A 17384-nucleotide genomic window follows, 5' to 3' on the forward strand; every position below is an offset into this window, starting at 1 on the left:
TCCTATGGGCCTCATCCCCATTGATCAAGGGGAAGATGTAGGCATTTCGTCTGAGCCGGTTTGGCAAGGTGGAAACGTGCAGGATGCAGATGTCCCAGACTGGCTAGTGAAGTGCTGAAAAGAAACGGCGTTCAGCCTCCTTTGTATGAGATGTTCCCAGGACGCTGTAAGAGCACTGTGGAAAGGGAGTTTTTTCTCCACTTCCTAAAGAGCTGGAAGCAGGCCAAGATGTGGTTTGTCTCCCATTGAGGGGTGGATCCAGAACCAGTGCCTTGTGCCTTCCACCTCGAGAGCAATGGAGGGCATGGCTGAGAGCAAAGGGGCCTTTCTGACATAGCTGCTTTCCGACGCTCTCTAAGCAGTGTAAAATGGTGGTTGGAAAAAGGCATGCAGTTTATCGCCTCCTAAGCATGTGGATGCTCAATCATTTGGGAATCAGCACAGTCGCTTCAGGGGAAGATGTAGGCATTTCGTCTGAGCCGGGTTGGCAAGGTGGAAATGCGGCAGAAGCAGATGTTGCAGATTAGTGAGTTAAGGGCTGAAAAGACACGGTGTTCAGCTGCATTTGTATGAGACGTTCCCAGGACACTGTAAGAGCACTGTGGAATGCGAGTGCTTTCCCAGCTTCCTAAAGAGCTGGAAGCAGGACAGTTGCTGGCTTGTCTCCAATTGAAGGATGGAGGCAGTGCTTTGTGCCTTCCACCTATGGAGCAATGGAGGGCACGGCTGAGATCCAAGGGCCCATTCTGACATAGGTGCATTCTGACACTCTCTGAGCCAGTGCACAATGGCGGTTTGTAAAAAGCCTATTGTCTGCTCCTGCTAAGCATGCGGAAGCACAGTCATCTGGGCCTCGTCCCCGTTGCTGAAGGGGAAGATGTAGACATTTCGTCTGAGCCGGGTTGGCCAGGTGGAAATGTGGCAGGAGCAGAAGTTCCAAATCTGCGAGTTAAGCGCGGAAAAGAAATGGCATATCAGCTGCCTTTGTATGAGATGTTGCCAGGACACAGAAAGAGCACTGTTGAAAGCGAGTTCTTGCTCAGCTTCCTAAAGAGATGGAAGGAAGATGGTCTGTGGCTTGTCGCCGCTTGAGGGGGGGAGCCAGTGCATTGTGCATTCCACGTCTAGAGCAATGAAGGGCACGGCTGAGAGCAAAGGGGTCTTTCTGACATAGCTGCTTTCCGACACTCTCTCCAGCAGTGCACAATGGTGGTAGGAAAAAGGCGTGCAGTCTATCGCCTCCTAAGCACGTGGACGCTCAATCATTTGGGATTCAGCACAGTTGCTTCAGGGGAAGATGTAGGCATTTCGCCTGAGCCGTGTTGGCAAGGTGGAATTGCGGCAGAAGCAGGAGTCCTACAGCTGCGAGTTAAGGGCTGGGAAGAAATGCCACTTGAGCTGCCTATATATGAGAAGTTCCCTGGTCTGCTGTAACAGGACTGTGGAAAGCGAGTTGTTTGTCAGCTTCCTAAAGAGCTGGAGGCAAGAAAGTTTATGGCTTGTCTCCAATTGAAGGATGGAGGCAGTGCTTTGTGCCTTCCACTCTAGAGCAATGGAGGGCACGGCTGAGAGCAAAGGGCCCTTTCTGACATAGGTGCATTCTGACACTCTCTGACCCAGTGCACAATGGCGGTTTGTAAAAAGCCTATTGTCTGCTCCTGCTAAGCATGTGGCAGCACAATCATGTGGGCTTCGCCCCCGTTGCTTAAGGGGAAGATGTAGGCATTTCGTCTGAGCCGGGTTGGCAAGGCGGAACTGTGGCAGAAGCGGAAATCCTAAACTGGCCTGTTAAGCACTGGGAAGAAATGGCGTTTGAGCTGCCTCGGTATGAGAGTTTCCACGTATGCTGTAACAGCACTGTGGAAAGCGAGTTCTTTCCCAGCTTCCTAAAGAGCTGGAGGCAAGACAGTTTATGGCTTGTCTCCCATTGAAGGATGGAGGCAGTGCTTTGTGCCTTCCACCTCTACAGCAATGGAGGGCGCGGCTGAGAGTAAAGGGGTCTGTCTGCCATTGGTGCTTTCTGACACTCTCCCAACCGTTGCACTTCGTGGTTAGTTAAAAGCCTATTGTCTCTCTCCTCCTCAGAATGTGGAACCACAATCCTATGGGCCTCATCCCCATTGATCAAGGGGAAGATGTAGGCATTTCGTCTGAGCCGGTTTGGAAAGGTGGAAACGTGCAGGATGCAGATGTCCCAGACTGGCGAGTGAAGTGCTGAAAAGAAACGGCGTTCAGCCTCCTTTGTATGAGATGTTCCCAGGACGCTGTAAGAGCACTGTGGAAAGGGAGTTTTTTCTCCACTTCCTAAAGAGCTGGAAGCAGGCCAAGATGTGGTTTGTCTCCCATTGAGGGGTGGATCCAGAACCAGTGCCTTGTGCCTTCCACCTCGAGAGCAATGGAGGGCATGGCTGAGAGCAAAGGGGCCTTTCTGACATAGCTGCTTTCCGACGCTCTCTAAGCAGTGTAAAATGGTGGTTGGAAAAAGGCATGCAGTTTATCGCCTCCTAAGCATGTGGATGCTCAATCATTTGGGAATCAGCACAGTCGCTTCAGGGGAAGATGTAGGCATTTCGTCTGAGCCGGGTTGGCAAGGTGGAAATGCGGCAGAAGCAGATGTTGCAGATTGGTGAGTTAAGGGCTGAAAAGACACGGTGTTCAGCTGCCTTTGTATGAGACGTTCCCAGGACGCTGTAAGAGCACTGTGGAATGCGAGTGCTTTCCCAGCTTCCTAAAGAGCTGGAAGTAGGACAGTTGCTGGCTTGTCTCCAATTGAAGGATGGAGGCAGTGCTTTGTGCCTTCCACCTCTAGAGCAATGGAGGGCACGGCTGAGATCCAAGGGCCCTTTCTGACATAGGTGCATTCTGACACTCTCTGACCCAGTGCACAATGGCGGTTAGTAAAAATCCTATTGTCTGCTCCTGCTAAGCATGCGGAAGCACAGTCATCTGGGCCTCGTCCCCGTTGCTGAAGGGGAAGATGTAGACATTTCGTCTGAGCCGGGTTGGCCAGGTGGAAATGTGGCAGGAGCAGAAGTTCCAAATCTGCGAGTTAAGCGCGGAAAAGAAATGGCATATCAGCTGCCTTTGTATGAGATGTTGCCAGGACACAGAAAGAGCACTGTTGAAAGCGAGTTCTTGCTCAGCTTCCTAAAGAGATGGAAGGAAGATGGTCTGTGGCTTGTCGCCGCTTGAGGGGGGGAGCCAGTGCATTGTGCATTCCATGTCTAGAGCAATGAAGGGCACGGCTGAGAGCAAAGGGGTCTTTCTGACATAGCTGCTTTCCGACACTGTCTCCAGCAGTGCACAATGGTGGGTGGAAAAAGGCGTGCAGTCTATCGCCTCCTAAGCACGTGGACGCTCAATCATTTGGGACTCAGCCCAGTTGCTTCAGGGGAAGATGTAGGCATTTCGTCTGAGCCGGGTTGGCAAGGTGGAATTGCGGCAGAAGCAGGAGTCCTACAGCTGGGAGTTAAGGGCTGGGAAGAATTGCCATTTGAGCTGCCTTTGTATGAGAAGTTCCCACGTCTGCTGTAACAGGACTGTGGAAAGCGAGTTGTTTTTCAGCTTCCTAAAGAGCTGGAGGCAAGACAGTTTATGGCTTGTCTCCAATTGAAGGATGGAGGCAGTGCTTTGTGCCTTCCACCTCTAGAGCAATGGAGGGCACGGCTGAGAGCAAAGGGCCCTTTCTGACATAGGTGCATTCTGACACTCTCTGACCCAGTGCACAATGGCGGTTTGTAAAAAGCCTATTGTCTGCTCCTGCTAAGCATGTGGCAGCACAATCATGTGGGCTTCGCCCCCGTTGCTTAAGGGGAAGATGTAGGCATTTCGTCTGAGCCGTGTTGGCAAGGTGGAACTGTGGCAGAAGCGGAAGTCCTAAAGTGGCCAGTTAAGCACTGGGAAGAAATGGCGTTTGAGCTGCCTCGGCATGAGAGTTTCCTCGTATGCTGTAACAGCACTGTGGAAAGCGAGTTCTTTCCCAGCTTCCTAAAGAGCTGGAGGCAAGACAGTTTATGGCTTGTCTCCCATTGAAGGATGGAGGCAGTGCTTTGTGCCTTCCACCTCTACAGCAATGGAGGGCGCGGCTGAGAGTAAAGGGGTCTTTCTGCCATTGGTGCTTTCTGACACTCTCCCAACCGTTGCACTTCGTGGTTAGTTAAAAGCCTATTGTCTCTCTCCTCCTCAGAATGTAGAACCACAATCCTATGGGCCTCATCCCCATTGCTCAAGGGGAAGATGTAGGCATTTCGTCTGAGCCGGTTTGGCAAGGTGGAAACGTGCAGGATGCAGATGTCCCAGTCTGGCGAGTGAAGTGCTGAAAAGAAACGGCGTTCAGCCTCCTTTGTATGAGATGTTCCCAGGACGCTGTAAGAGCACTGTGGAAAGGGAATTTTTTCTCCACTTCCTAAAGAGCTGGAAGCAGGCCAAGATGTGGTTTGTCTCCCATTGAGGGGTGGATCCAGAACCAGTGCCTTGTGCCTTCCACCTCGAGAGCAATGGAGGGCATGGCTGAGAGCAAAGGGGCCTTTCTGACATAGCTGCTTTCCGACGCTCTCTAAGCAGTGTAAAATGGTGGTTGGGAAAAGGCATGCAGTTTATCGCCTCCTAAGCATGTGGATGCTCAATCCTTTGGGAATCAGCACAGTCGCTTCAGGGGAAGATGTAGGCATTTCGTCTGAGCCGGGTTGGCAAGGTGGAAATGCGGCAGAAGCAGATGTTGCAGATTGGTGAGTTAAGGGCTGAAAAGACACGGTGTTCAGCTGCCTTTGTATGAGACGTTCCCAGGACGCTGTAAGAGCACTGTGGAATGCGAGTGCTTTCCCAGCTTCCTAAAGAGCTGGAAGCAGGACAGTTGCTGGCTTGTCTCCAATTGAAGGATGGAGGCAGTGCTTTGTGCCTTCCACCTCTAGAGCAATGGAGGGCACGGCTGAGATCCAAGGGCCCTTTCTGACATAGGTGCATTCTGACACTCTCTGAGCCAGTGCACAATGGCGGTTAGTAAAAATCCTATTGTCTGCTCCTGCTAAGCATGCGGAAGCACAGACATCTGGGCCTCGTCCCCGTTGCTGAAGCTGAAGATGTAGACATTTCGTCTGAGCCGGGTTGCCCAGGTGGAAATGTGGCAGGAGCAGAAGTTCCAAATCTGCGAGTTAAGCGCTGAAAAGAAATGGCATATCAGCTGCCTTTGTATGAGATGTTGCCAGGACACAGAAAGAGCACTGTTGAAAGCGAGTTCTTGCTCAGCTTCCTAAAGAGATGTAAGGAAGATGGTCTGTGGCTTGTCGCCGCTTGAGGGGGGGAGCCAGTGCATTGTGCATTCCACGTCTAGAGCAATGAAGGGCACGGCTGAGAGCAAAGGGGTCTTTCTGACACAGCTGCTTTCCGACACTCTCTCCAGCAGTGCACAATGGTGGTAGGAAAAAGGCGTGCAGTCTATCGCCTCCTAAGCACGTGGACCCTCAATCATTTGGGACTCAGCCCAGTTGCTTCAGGGGAAGATGTAGGCATTTCGTCTGAGCCGTGTTGGCAAGGTGGAATTGCGGCAGAAGCAGGAGTCCTACAGCTGGGAGTTAAGGGCTGGGAAGAATTGCCATTTGAGCTGCCTTTGTATGAGAAGTTCCCACGTCTGCTGTAACAGGACTGTGGAAAGCGAGTTGTTTTTCAGCTTCCTAAAGAGCTGGAGGCAAGACAGTTTATGGCTTGTCTCCAATTGAAGGATGGAGGCAGTGCTTTGTGCCTTCCACCTCTAGAGCAATGGAGGGCACGGCTGAGAGCAAAGGGCCCTTTCTGACATAGGTGCATTCTGACACTCTCTGACCCAGTGCACAATGGCGGTTTGTAAAAAGCCTATTGTCTGCTCCTGCTAAGCATGTGGCAGCACAATCATGTGGGCTTCGCCCCCGTTGCTTAAGGGGAAGATGTAGGCATTTCGTCTGAGCCGGGTTGGCAAGGTGGAACTGTGGCAGAAGCGGAAGTCCTAAACTGGCCAGTTAAGCACTGGGAAGAAATGGCGTTTGAGCTGCCTCGGCATGAGAGTTTCCTCGTATGCTGTAACAGCACTGTGGAAAGCGAGTTCTTTCCCAGCTTCCTAAAGAGCTGGAGGCAAGACAGTTTATGGCTTGTCTCCCATTGAAGGATGGAGGCAGTGCTTTGTGCCTTCCACCTCTACAGCAATGGAGGGCGCGACTGAGAGTAAAGGGGTCTTTCTGCCATTGGTGCTTTCTGACACTCTCCCAACTGTTGCACTTCGTGGTTAGTTAAAAGCCTATTGTCTCTCTCCTCCTCAGAATGTGGAACCACAATCCTATGGGCCTCATCCCCATTGATCAAGGGGAAGATGTAGGCATTTCGTCTGAGCCGGTTTGGCAAGGTGGAAACGTGCAGGATGCAGATGTCCCAGACTGGCGAGTGAAGTGCTGAAAAGAAACGGCGTTCAGCCTCCTTTGTATGAGATGTTCCCAGGACGCTGTAAGAGCACTGTGGAAAGGGAGTTTTTTCTCCACTTCCTAAAGAGCTGGAAGCAGGCCAAGATGTGGTTTGTCTCCCATTGAGGGGTGGATCCAGAACCAGTGCCTTGTGCCTTCCACCTCGAGAGCAATGGAGGGCATGGCTGAGAGCAAAGGGGCCTTTCTGACATAGCTGCTTTCCGACGCTCTCTAAGCAGTGTAAAATGGTGGTTGGAAAAAGGCGTGCAGTTTATCGCCTCCTAAGCATGTGGATGCTCAATCCTTTGGGAATCAGCACAGTCGCTTCAGGGGAAGATGTAGGCATTTCGTCTGAGCCGGGTTGGCAAGGTGGAAATGCGGCAGAAGCAGATGTTGCAGATTGGTGAGTTAAGGGCTGAAAAGACACGGTGTTCAGCTGCCTTTGTATGAGACGTTCCCAGGACGCTGTAAGAGCACTGTGGAATGCGAGTGCTTTCCCAGCTTCCTAAAGAGCTGGAAGCAGGACAGTTGCTGGCTTGTCTCCAATTGAAGGATGGAGGCAGTGCTTTGTGCCTTCCACCTCTAGAGCAATGGAGGGCACGGCTGAGATCCAAGGGCCCTTTCTGACATAGGTGCATTCTGACACTCTCTGACCCAGTGCACAATGGCGGTTAGTAAAAATCCTATTGTCTGCTCCTGCTAAGCATGCGGAAGCACAGTCATCTGGGCCTCGTCCCCGTTGCTGAAGGGGAAGATGTAGACATTTCGTCTGAGCCGGGTTGGCCAGGTGGAAATGTGGCAGGAGCAGAAGTTCCAAATCTGCGAGTTAAGCGCTGAAAAGAAATGGCATATCAGCTGCCTTTGTATGAGATGTTGCCAGGACACAGAAAGAGCACTGTTGAAAGCGAGTTCTTGCTCAGCTTCCTAAAGAGATGGAAGGAAGATGGTCTGTGGCTTGTCGCCGCTTGAGGGGGTGTGCCAGTGCATTGTGCATTCCACGTCTAGAGCAATGAAGGGCACGGCTGAGAGCAAAGGGGTCTTTCTGACATAGCTGCTTTCCGACACTCTCTCCAGCAGTGCACAATGGTGGTAGGAAAAAGGCGTGCAGTCTATCGCCTCCTAAGCACGTGGACGCTCAATCATTTGGGACTCAGCCCAGTTGCTTCAGGGGAAGATGTAGGCATTTCGTCTGAGCCGGGTTGGCAAGGTGGAATTGCGGCAGAAGCAGGAGTCCTACAGCTGCGAGTTAAGGGCTGGGAAGAAATGCCACTTGAGCTGCCTTTGTATGAGAAGTTCCCCGGTCTGCTGTAACAGGACTGTGGAAAGCGAGTTGTTTGTCAGCTTCCTAAAGAGCTGGAGGCAAGACAGTTTATGGCTTGTCTCCAATTGAAGGATGGAGGCAGTGCTTTGTGCCTTCCACCTCTAGAGCAATGGAGGGCACGGCTGAGAGCAAAGGGCCCTTTCTGACATAGGTGCATTCTGACACTCTCTGACCCAGTGCACAATGGCGGTTTGTAAAAAGCCTATTGTCTGCTCCTGCTAAGCATGTGGCAGCACAATCATGTGGGCTTCGCCCCCGTTGCTTAAGGGGAAGATGTAGGCATTTCGTCTGAGCCGGGTTGGCAAGGCGGAACTGTGGCAGAAGCGGAAGTCCTAAACTGGCCTGTTAAGCACTGGGAAGAAATGGCGTTTGAGCTGCCTCGGTATGAGAGTTTCCTCGTAAGCTGTAACAGCACTGTGGAAAGCGAGTTCTTTCCCAGCTTACTAAAGAGCTGGAGGCAAGACAGTTTATGGCTTGTCTCCCATTGAAGGATGGAGGCAGTGCTTTGTGCCTTCCACCTCTAGAGCAATGGAGGGCGCGGCTGAGAGTAAAGGGGTCTTTCTGCCATTGGTGCTTTCTGACACTCTCCCAACCGTTGCACTTCGTGGTTAGTTAAAAGCCTATTGTCTCTCTCCTCCTCAGAATGTGGAACCACAATCCTATGGGCCTCATCCCAATTGCTCAAGGGGAAGATGTAGGCATTTCGTCTGAGCCGGTTTGGCAAGGTGGAAACGTGCAGGATGCGGATGTCGCAGACTGGCGAGTGAAGTGCTGAAAAGAAAGGGCGTTCAGCCTCCTTTGTATGAGATGTTCCCAGGACGCTGTAAGAGCACTGTGGAAAGGGAGTTTTTTCTCCACTTCCTAAAGAGCTGGAAGCAGGCCAAGATGTTTTTTGTCTCCCATTGAGGGGTGGATCCAGAACCAGTGCCTTGTGCCTTCCACCTCGAGAGCAATGGAGGGCATGGCTGAGAGCAAAGGGGCCTTTCTGACATAGCTGCTTTCCGACGCTCTCTAAGCAGTGTAAAATGGTGGTTGGAAAAAGGCATGCAGTTTATCGCCTCCTAAGCATGTGGATGCTCAATCCTTTGGGAATCAGCACAGTCGCTTCAGGGGAAGATGTAGGCATTTCGTCTGAGCCGGGTTGGCAAGGTGGAAATGCGGCAGAAGCAGATGTTGCAGATTGGTGAGTTAAGGGCTGAAAAGACACGGTGTTCAGCTGCCTTTGTATGAGACGTTCCCAGGACGCTGTAAGAGCACTGTGCAATGCGAGTGCTTTCCCAGCTTCCTAAAGAGCTGGAAGCAGGACAGTTGCTGGCTTGTCTCCAATTGAAGGATGGAGGCAGTGCTTTGTGCCTTCCACCTCTAGAGCAATGGAGGGCACGGCTGAGATCCAAGGGCCCTTTCTGACATAGGTGCATTCTGACACTCTCTGAGCCAGTGCACAATGGCGGTTAGTAAAAATCCTATTGTCTGCTCCTGCTAAGCATGCGGAAGCACAGTCATCTGGGCCTCGTCCCGGTTGCTGAAGGGGAAGATGTAGACATTTCGTCTGAGCCGGGTTGGCCAGGTGGAAATGTGGCAGGAGCAGAAGTTCCAAATCTGCGAGTTAAGCGCTGAAAAGAAATGGCATATCAGCTGCCTTTGTATGAGATGTTGCCAGGACACAGAAAGAGCACTGTTGAAAGCGAGTTCTTGCTCAGCTTCCTAAAGAGATGGAAGGAAGATGGTCTGTGGCTTGTCGCCGCTTGAGGGGGGGAGCCAGTGCATTGTGCATTCCACGTCTAGAGCAATGAAGGGCACGGCTGAGAGCAAAGGGGTCTTTCTGACATAGCTGCTTTCCGACACTCTCTCCAGAAGTGCACAATGGTGGTTGGAAAAAGGCGTGCAGTCTATCGCCTCCTAAGCACGTGGACGCTCAATCATTTGGGACTCAGCCCAGTTGCTTCAGGGGAAGATGTAGGCATTTCGTCTGAGCCGGGTTAGCAAGGTGGAATTGCGGCAGAAGCAGGATTCCTAAAGCTGCGAGTTAAGGGCTGGGAAGAAATGCCATTTGAGCTGCCTTGGTATGAGAAGTTCCCCGGTCTGCTGTAACAGGACTGTGGAAAGCGAGTTGTTTGTCAGCTTCCTAAAGAGCTGGAGGCAAGACAGTTTATGGCTAGTCTCCAATTGAAGGATGGAGGCAGTGCTTTCTGCCTTCCACCTCTAGAGCAATGGAGGGCACGGCTGAGAGCAAGGGACCCTTTCTGACATAGGTGCATTCTGAAACTCTCTGACCCAGTGCACAATGGCGGTTTGTAAAAAGCCTACTGTCTGCTCCTGCTAAGCATGTGGCAGCACAATCATGTGGGCTTCGCCCCCGTTGCTTAAGGGGAAGATGTAGGCATTTCGTCTGAGGCGGGTTGGCAAGGTGGAACTGTGGCAGAAGCGGAAGTCCTAAAGCGGCCAGTTAAGCACTGGGAAGAAATGGCGTTTGAGCTGCCTCGGTATGAGAGTTTCCTCGTATGCTGTAACAGCACTGTGGAAAGCGAGTTCTTTCCCAGCTTCCTAAAGAGCTGGAGGCAAGACAGTTTATGGCTTGTCTCCCATTGAAGGATGGAGGCAGTGCTTTGTGCCTTCCACCTCTACAGCAATGGAGGGCGCGGCTGAGAGTTAAGGGGTCTTTCTGCCATTGGTGCCTTCTGACACTCTCCCAACCGTTGCATTTCGTGGTTAGTTAAAAGCCTATTGTCTCTCTCCTCCTCAGCATGTGGAACCACAATCCTATGGGCCTCATCCCCATTGCTCAAGGGGAAGATGTAGGCATTTCGTCTGAGCCGGTTTGGCAAGGTGGAAAGGTGAAGGATGCAGATGTCGCAGACTGGCGAGTGAAGTGCTGAAAAGAAAGGGCGTTCAGCCTCCTTTGTATGAGATGTTCCCAGGACGCTGTAAGAGCACTGTGGAAAGGGAGTTTTTTCTCCACTTCCTAAAGAGCTGGAAGCAGGCCAAGATGTGGTTTGTCTCCCATTGAGGGGTGGATCCAGAACCAGTGCCTTGTGCCTTCCACCTCGAGAGCAATGGAGGGCATGGCTGAGAGCAAAGGGGCCTTTCTGACATAGCTGCTTTCCGACGCTCTCTAAGCAGTGTAAAGTTGTGGTTGGAAAATGCATGCAGTTTATCGCCTCCTAAGCATGTGGATGCTCAATCATTTGGGAATCAGCACAGTCGCTTCAGGGGAAGATGTAGGCATTTCGTCTGAGCCGGGTTGGCAAGGTGGAAATGCGGCAGAAGCAGATGTTGCAGATTGGTGAGTTAAGGGCTGAAAAGACACGGTGTTCAGCTGCCTTTGTATGAGACGTTCCCAGGACGCTGTAAGAGCACTGTGCAATGCGAGTGCTTTCCCAGTTTCCTAAAGAGCTGGAAGCAGGACAGTTGCTGGCTTGTCTCCAATTGAAGGATGGAGGCAGTGCTTTGTGCCTTCCACCTCTAGAGCAATGGAGGGCACGGCTGAGATCCAAGGGCCCTTTCTGACATAGGTGCATTCTGACACTCTCTGACCCAGTGCACAATGGCGGTTTGTAAAAAGCCTATTGTCTGCTCCTGCTAAGCATGCGGAAGCACAGTCATCTGGGCCTCGTCCCCGTTGCTGAAGGGGAAGATGTAGACATTTCGTCTGAGCCGGGTTGGCCAGGTGGAAATGTGGCAGGAGCAGAAGTTCCAAATCTGAGAATTAAGCGCTGAAAAGAAATGGCATATCAGCTGCCTTTGTATGAGATGTTGCCAGGACACAGAAAGAGCACTGTTGAAAGCGAGTTCTTGCTCAGCTTCCTAAAGAGATGGAAGGAAGATGGTCTGTGGCTTGTCGCCGCTTGAGGGGGGGAGCCAGTGCATTGTGCATTCCACGTCTAGAGCAATGAACGGCACGGCTGAGAGCAAAGGGGTCTTTCTGACATAGCTGCTTTCCGACACTCTCTCCAGCAGTGCACAATTTTGGGTGGAAAAAGGCGTGCAGTCTATCGCCTCCTAAGCACGTGGACGCTCAATCATTTGGGACTCAGCCCAGTTGCTTCAGGGGAAGATGTAGGCATTTCGTCTGAGCCGCGTTGGCCAGGTGGAATTGCGGCAGAAGCAGGAGTCCTACAGCTGCGAGTTAAGGGCTGGGAAGAAATGCCATTTGAGCTGCCTTTGTATGAGAAGTTCCCCGGTCTGCTGTAACAGGACTGTGGAAAGCGAGTTGTTTGTCAGATTCCTAAAGAGCTGGAGGCAAGACAGTTTATGGCTTGTCTCCAATTGAAGGATGGAGGCAGTGCTTTGTGCCTTCCACCTCTAGAGCAATGGAGGGCACGGCTGAGAGCAAAGGGCCCTTTCTGACATAGGTGCATTCTGACACTCTCTGACCCAGTGCACAATGGCGGTTTGTAAAAAGCCTATTGTCTGCTCCTGCTAAGCATGTGGCAGCACAATCATGTGGGCTTCGCCCCCGTTGCTTAAGGGGAAGATGTAGGCATTTCGTCTGAGCCGGGTTGGCAAGGTGGAACTGTGGCAGAAGCGGAAGGCCTAAAGTGTCCAGTTAAGCACTGGGAAGAAATGGCGTTTGAGCTGCCTCGGTATGAGAGTTTCCTCGTATGCGCTAACAGCACTGTGGAAAGCGAGTTCTTTCCCAGCTTCCTAAAGAGCTGGAGGCAAGACAGTTTATGGCTTGTCTCCCATTGAAGGATGGAGGCAGTGCTTTGTGCCTTCCACCTCTACAGCAATGGAGGGCGCGGCTGAGAGTAAAGGGGTCTTTCTGCCATTGGTGCTTTCTGACACTCTCCCAACCGTTGCACTTCGTGGTTAGTTAAAAGCCTATTGTCTCTCTCCTCCTCAGCATGTGGAACCACAATCCTATGGGCCTCATCCCCATTGCTCAAGGGGAAGATGTAGGCATGTCGTCTGAGCCGGTTTGGCAAGGTGGAAACGTGCAGGATGCAGATGTCACAGAGTGGCGTGTGAAGTGCTGAAAAGAAATGGCGTTCAGCCTCCTGTGTATGAGATGTTCCCAGGACGCTGTAAGAGCACTGTGGAAAGGGAGTTTTTTCTCCACTTCCTAAAGAGCTGGAAGCAGGCCAAGATGTGGTTTGTCTCCCATTGAGGGGTGGATCCAGAACCAGTGCCTTGTGCCTTCCACCTCGAGAGCAATGGAGGGCATGGCTGAGAGCAAAGGGGCCTTTCTGACATAGCTGCTTTCCGACGCTCTCTAAGCAGTGTAAAATGGTGGTTGGAAAAAGGCATGCAGTTTATCGCCTCCTAAGCATGTGGATGCTCAATCCATTGGGAATCAGCACAGTCGCTTCAGGGGAAGATGTAGGCATTTCGTCTGAGCCGGGTTGGCAAGGTGGAAATGCGGCAGAAGCAGATGTTGCAGATTGGTGAGTTAAGGGCTGAAAAGACACGGTGTTCAGCTGCCTTTGTATGAGACGTTCCCAGGACGCTGTAAGAGCACTGTGGAATGCGAGTGCTTTCCCAGCTTCCCAAAGAGCTGGAAGCAGGACAGTTGCTGGCTTGTCTCCAATTGAAGGATGGAGGCAGTGGTTTGTGCCTTCCACCTCTAGAGCAATGGAGGGAAAGGCTGAGATCCAAGGGCCCTTTCTGACATAGGTGCATACTGACACTCTCTGAGCCAGTGCACAATGGCGGTTTGTAAAAAGCCTATTGTCTGCTCCTGCTAAGCATGCGGAAGCACAGTCATCTGGGCCTCGTCCCCGTTGCTGAAGGGGAAGATGTAGACATTTCGTCTGAGCCGGGTTGGCCAGGTGGAAATGTGGCAGGAGCAGAAGTTCCAAATCTGCGAGTTAAGCGCTGAAAAGAAATGGCATATCAGCTGCCTTTGTATGAGATGTTGCCAGGACACAGAAAGAGCACTGTTGAAAGCGAGTTCTTGCTCAGCTTCCTAAAGAGATGGAAGGAAGATGGTCTGTGGCTTGTCGCCGCTTGAGGGGGGGAGCCAGTGCATTGTGCATTCCACGTCTAGAGCAATGAAGGGCACGGCTGAGAGCAAAGGGGTCTTTCTCACATAGCTGCTTTCCGACACTCTCTCCAGCAGTGCACAATGGTGGTTGGAAAAAGGCGTGCAGTCTATCGCCTCCTAAGCACGTGGACGCTCAATCATTTGGGACTCAGCCCAGTTGCTTCAGGGGAAGATGTAGGCATTTCGTCTGAGCCGTGTTGGCAAGGTTGAATTGCGGCAGAAGCAGGAGTCCTAACGCTGCGAGTTAAGGGCTGGGAAGAAATGCCATTTCAGCTACCTTGGTATGAGAATTTCCCCGGTCTGCTGTAACAGGACTGTGGAAAGCCAGTTGATTGTCAGCTTCCTAAAGAGCTGGAGGCAAGACAGTTTATGGCTTGTCTCCAATTGAAGGATGGAGGCAGTGCTTTGTGCCTTCCACCTCTAGAGCAATGGAGGGCACGGCTGAGAGCAAAGGGCCCTTTCTGACATAGGTGCATTCTGACACTCTCTGACCCAGTGCACAATGGCGGTTTGTAAAAAGCCTATTGTCTGCTCCTGCTAAGCATGTGGCAGCACAATCATGTGGGCTTCGCCCCCGTTGCTTAAGGGGAAGATGTAGGCATTTCGTCTGAGCCGTGTTGGCAAGGTGGAACTGTGGCAGAAGCGGAAGTCCTAAAGTGGCCAGTTAAGCACTGGGAAGAAATGGCGTTTGAGCTGCCTCGGCATGAGAGTTTCCTCGTATGCTGTAACAGCACTGTGGAAAGCGAGTTCTTTCCCAGCTTCCTAAAGAGCTGGAGGCAAGACAGTTTATGGCTTGTCTCCCATTGAAGGATGGAGGCAGTGCTTTGTGCCTTCCACCTCTACAGCAATGGAGGGCGCGGCTGAGAGTAAAGGGGTCTTTCTGCCATTGGTGCTTTCTGACACTCTCCCAACCGTTGCACTTCGTGGTTAGTTAAAAGCCTATTGTCTCTCTCCTCCTCAGAATGTGGAACCACAATCCTATGGGCCTCATCCCCATTGATCAAGGGGAAGATGTAGGCATTTCGTCTGAGCCGGTTTGGCAAGGTGGAAACGTGCAGGATGCAGATGTCCCAGACTGGCGAGTGAAGTGCTGAAAAGAAACGGCGTTCAGCCTCCTTTGTATGAGATGTTCCCAGGACGCTGTAAGAGCACTGTGGAAAGGGAGTTTTTTCTCCACTTCCTAAAGAGCTGGAAGCAGGCCAAGATGTGGTTTGTCTCCCATTGAGGGGTGGATCCAGAACCAGTGCCTTGTGCCTTCCACCTCGAGAGCAATGGAGGGCATGGCTGAGAGCAAAGGGGCCTTTCTGACATAGCTGCTTTCCGACGCTCTCTAAGCAGTGTAAAATGGTGGTTGGGAAAAGGCATGCAGTTTATCGCCTCCTAAGCATGTGGATGCTCAATCCTTTGGGAATCAGCACAGTCGCTTCAGGGGAAGATGTAGGCATTTCGTCTGAGCCGGGTTGGCAAGGTGGAAATGCGGCAGAAGCAGATGTTGCAGATTGGTGAGTTAAGGGCTGAAAAGACACGGTGTTCAGCTGCCTTTGTATGAGACGTTCCCAGGACGCTGTAAGAGCACTGTGCAATGCGAGTGCTTTCCCAGCTTCCTAAAGAGCTGGAAGCAGGACAGTTGCTGGCTTGTCTCCAATTGAAGGATGGAGGCAGTGCTTTGTGCCTTCCACCTCTAGAGCAATGGAGGGCACGGCTGAGATCCAAGGGCCCTTTCTGACATAGGTGCATTCTGACACTCTCTGAGCCAGTGCACAATGGCGGTTAGTAAAAATCCTATTGTCTGCTCCTGCTAAGCATGCGGAAGCACAGTCATCTGGGCCTCGTCCCCGTTGCTGAAGGGGAAGATGTAGACATTTCGTCTGAGCCGGGTTGGCCAGGTGGAAATGTGGCAGGAGCAGAAGTTCCAAATATGCGAGTTAAGCGCTGAAAAGAAATGGCATATCAGCTGCCTTTGTATGAGATGTTGCCAGGACACAGAAAGAGCACTGTTGAAAGCGAGTTCTTGCTCAGCTTCCTAAAGAGATGTAAGGAAGATGGTCTGTGGCTTGTCGCCGCTTGAGGGGGTGTGCCAGTGCATTGTGCATTCCACGTCTAGAGCAATGAAGGGCACGGCTGAGAGCAAAGGGGTCTTTCTGACATAGCTGCTTTCCGACACTCTCTCCAGCAGTGCACAATGGTGGTAGGAAAAAGGCGTGCAGTCTATCGCCTCCTAAGCACGTGGACGCTCAATCATTTGGGACTCAGCCCAGTTGCTTCAGGGGAAGATGTAGGCATTTCGTCTGAGCCGGGTTGGCAAGGTGGAATTGCGGCAGAAGCAGGAGTCCTACAGCTGCGAGTTAAGGGCTGGGAAGAAATGCCACTTGAGCTGCCTTTGTATGAGAAGTTCCCCGGTCTGCTGTAACAGGACTGTGGAAAGCGAGTTGCTTGTCAGCTTCCTAAAGAGCTGGAGGCAAGACAGTTTATGGCTTGCCTCCAATTGAAGGATGGAGGCAGTGCTTTGTGCCTTCCACCTCTAGAGCAATGGAGGGCACGGCTGAGAGCAAAGGGCCCTTTCTGACATAGGTGCATTCTGACACTCTCTGAGCCAGTGCACAATGGCGGTTTGTAAAAAGCCTTTTGTCTGCTCCTGCTAAGCATGTGGCAGCACAATCATGTGGGCTTCGCCCCCGTTGCTTAAGGGGAAGATGTAGGCATTTCGTCTGAGCCGGGTTGGCAAGGCGGAACTGTGGCAGAAGCGGAAGTCCTAAACTGGCCTGTTAAGCACTGGGAAGAAATGGCGTTTGAGCTGCCTCGGTATGAGAGTTTCCTCGTAAGCTGTAACAGCACTGTGGAAAGCGAGTTCTTTCCCAGCTTACTAAAGAGCTGGAGGCAAGACAGTTTATGGCTTGTCTCCCATTGAAGGATGGAGGCAGTGCTTTGTGCCTTCCACCTCTACAGCAATGGAGGGCGCGGCTGAGAGTAAAGGGGTCTTTCTGCCATTGGTGCTTTCTGACACTCTCCCAACCGTTGCACTTCGTGGTTAGTTAAAAGCCTATTGTCTCTCTCCTCCTCAGAATGTGGAACCACAATCCTATGGGCCTCATCCCAATTGGTCAAGGGGAAGATGTAGGCATTTCGTCTGAGCCGGTTTGGCAAGGTGGAAACGTGCAGGATGCGGATGTCGCAGACTGGCGAGTGAAGTGCTGAAAAGAAAGGGCGTTCAGCCTCCTTTGTATGAGATGTTCCCAGGACGCTGTAAGAGCACTGTGGAAAGGGAGTTTTTTCTCCACTTCCTAAAGAGCTGGAAGCAGGCCAAGATGTGGTTTGTCTCCCATTGAGGGGTGGATCCAGAACCAGTGCCTTGTGCCTTCCACCTCGAGAGCAATGGAGGGCATGGCTGAGAGCAAAGGGGCCTTTCTGACATAGCTGCTTTCCGACGCTCTCTAAGCAGTGTAAAATGGTGGTTGGGAAAAGGCATGCAGTTTATCGCCTCCTAAGCATGTGGATGCTCAATCCTTTGGGAATCAGCACAGTCGCTTCAGGGGAAGATGTAGGCATTTCGTCTGAGCCGGGTTGGCAAGGTGGAAATGCGGCAGAAGCAGATGTTGCAGATTGGTGAGTTAAGGGCTGAAAAGACACGGTGTTCAGCTGCCTTTGTATGAGACGT

The sequence above is a fragment of the Equus caballus genome, unplaced genomic scaffold (assembly GCF_041296265.1).
Source record: "Equus caballus isolate H_3958 breed thoroughbred unplaced genomic scaffold, TB-T2T unassigned-0002539, whole genome shotgun sequence".
In the NCBI taxonomy this organism is placed as follows: domain Eukaryota; kingdom Metazoa; phylum Chordata; class Mammalia; order Perissodactyla; family Equidae; genus Equus; species Equus caballus.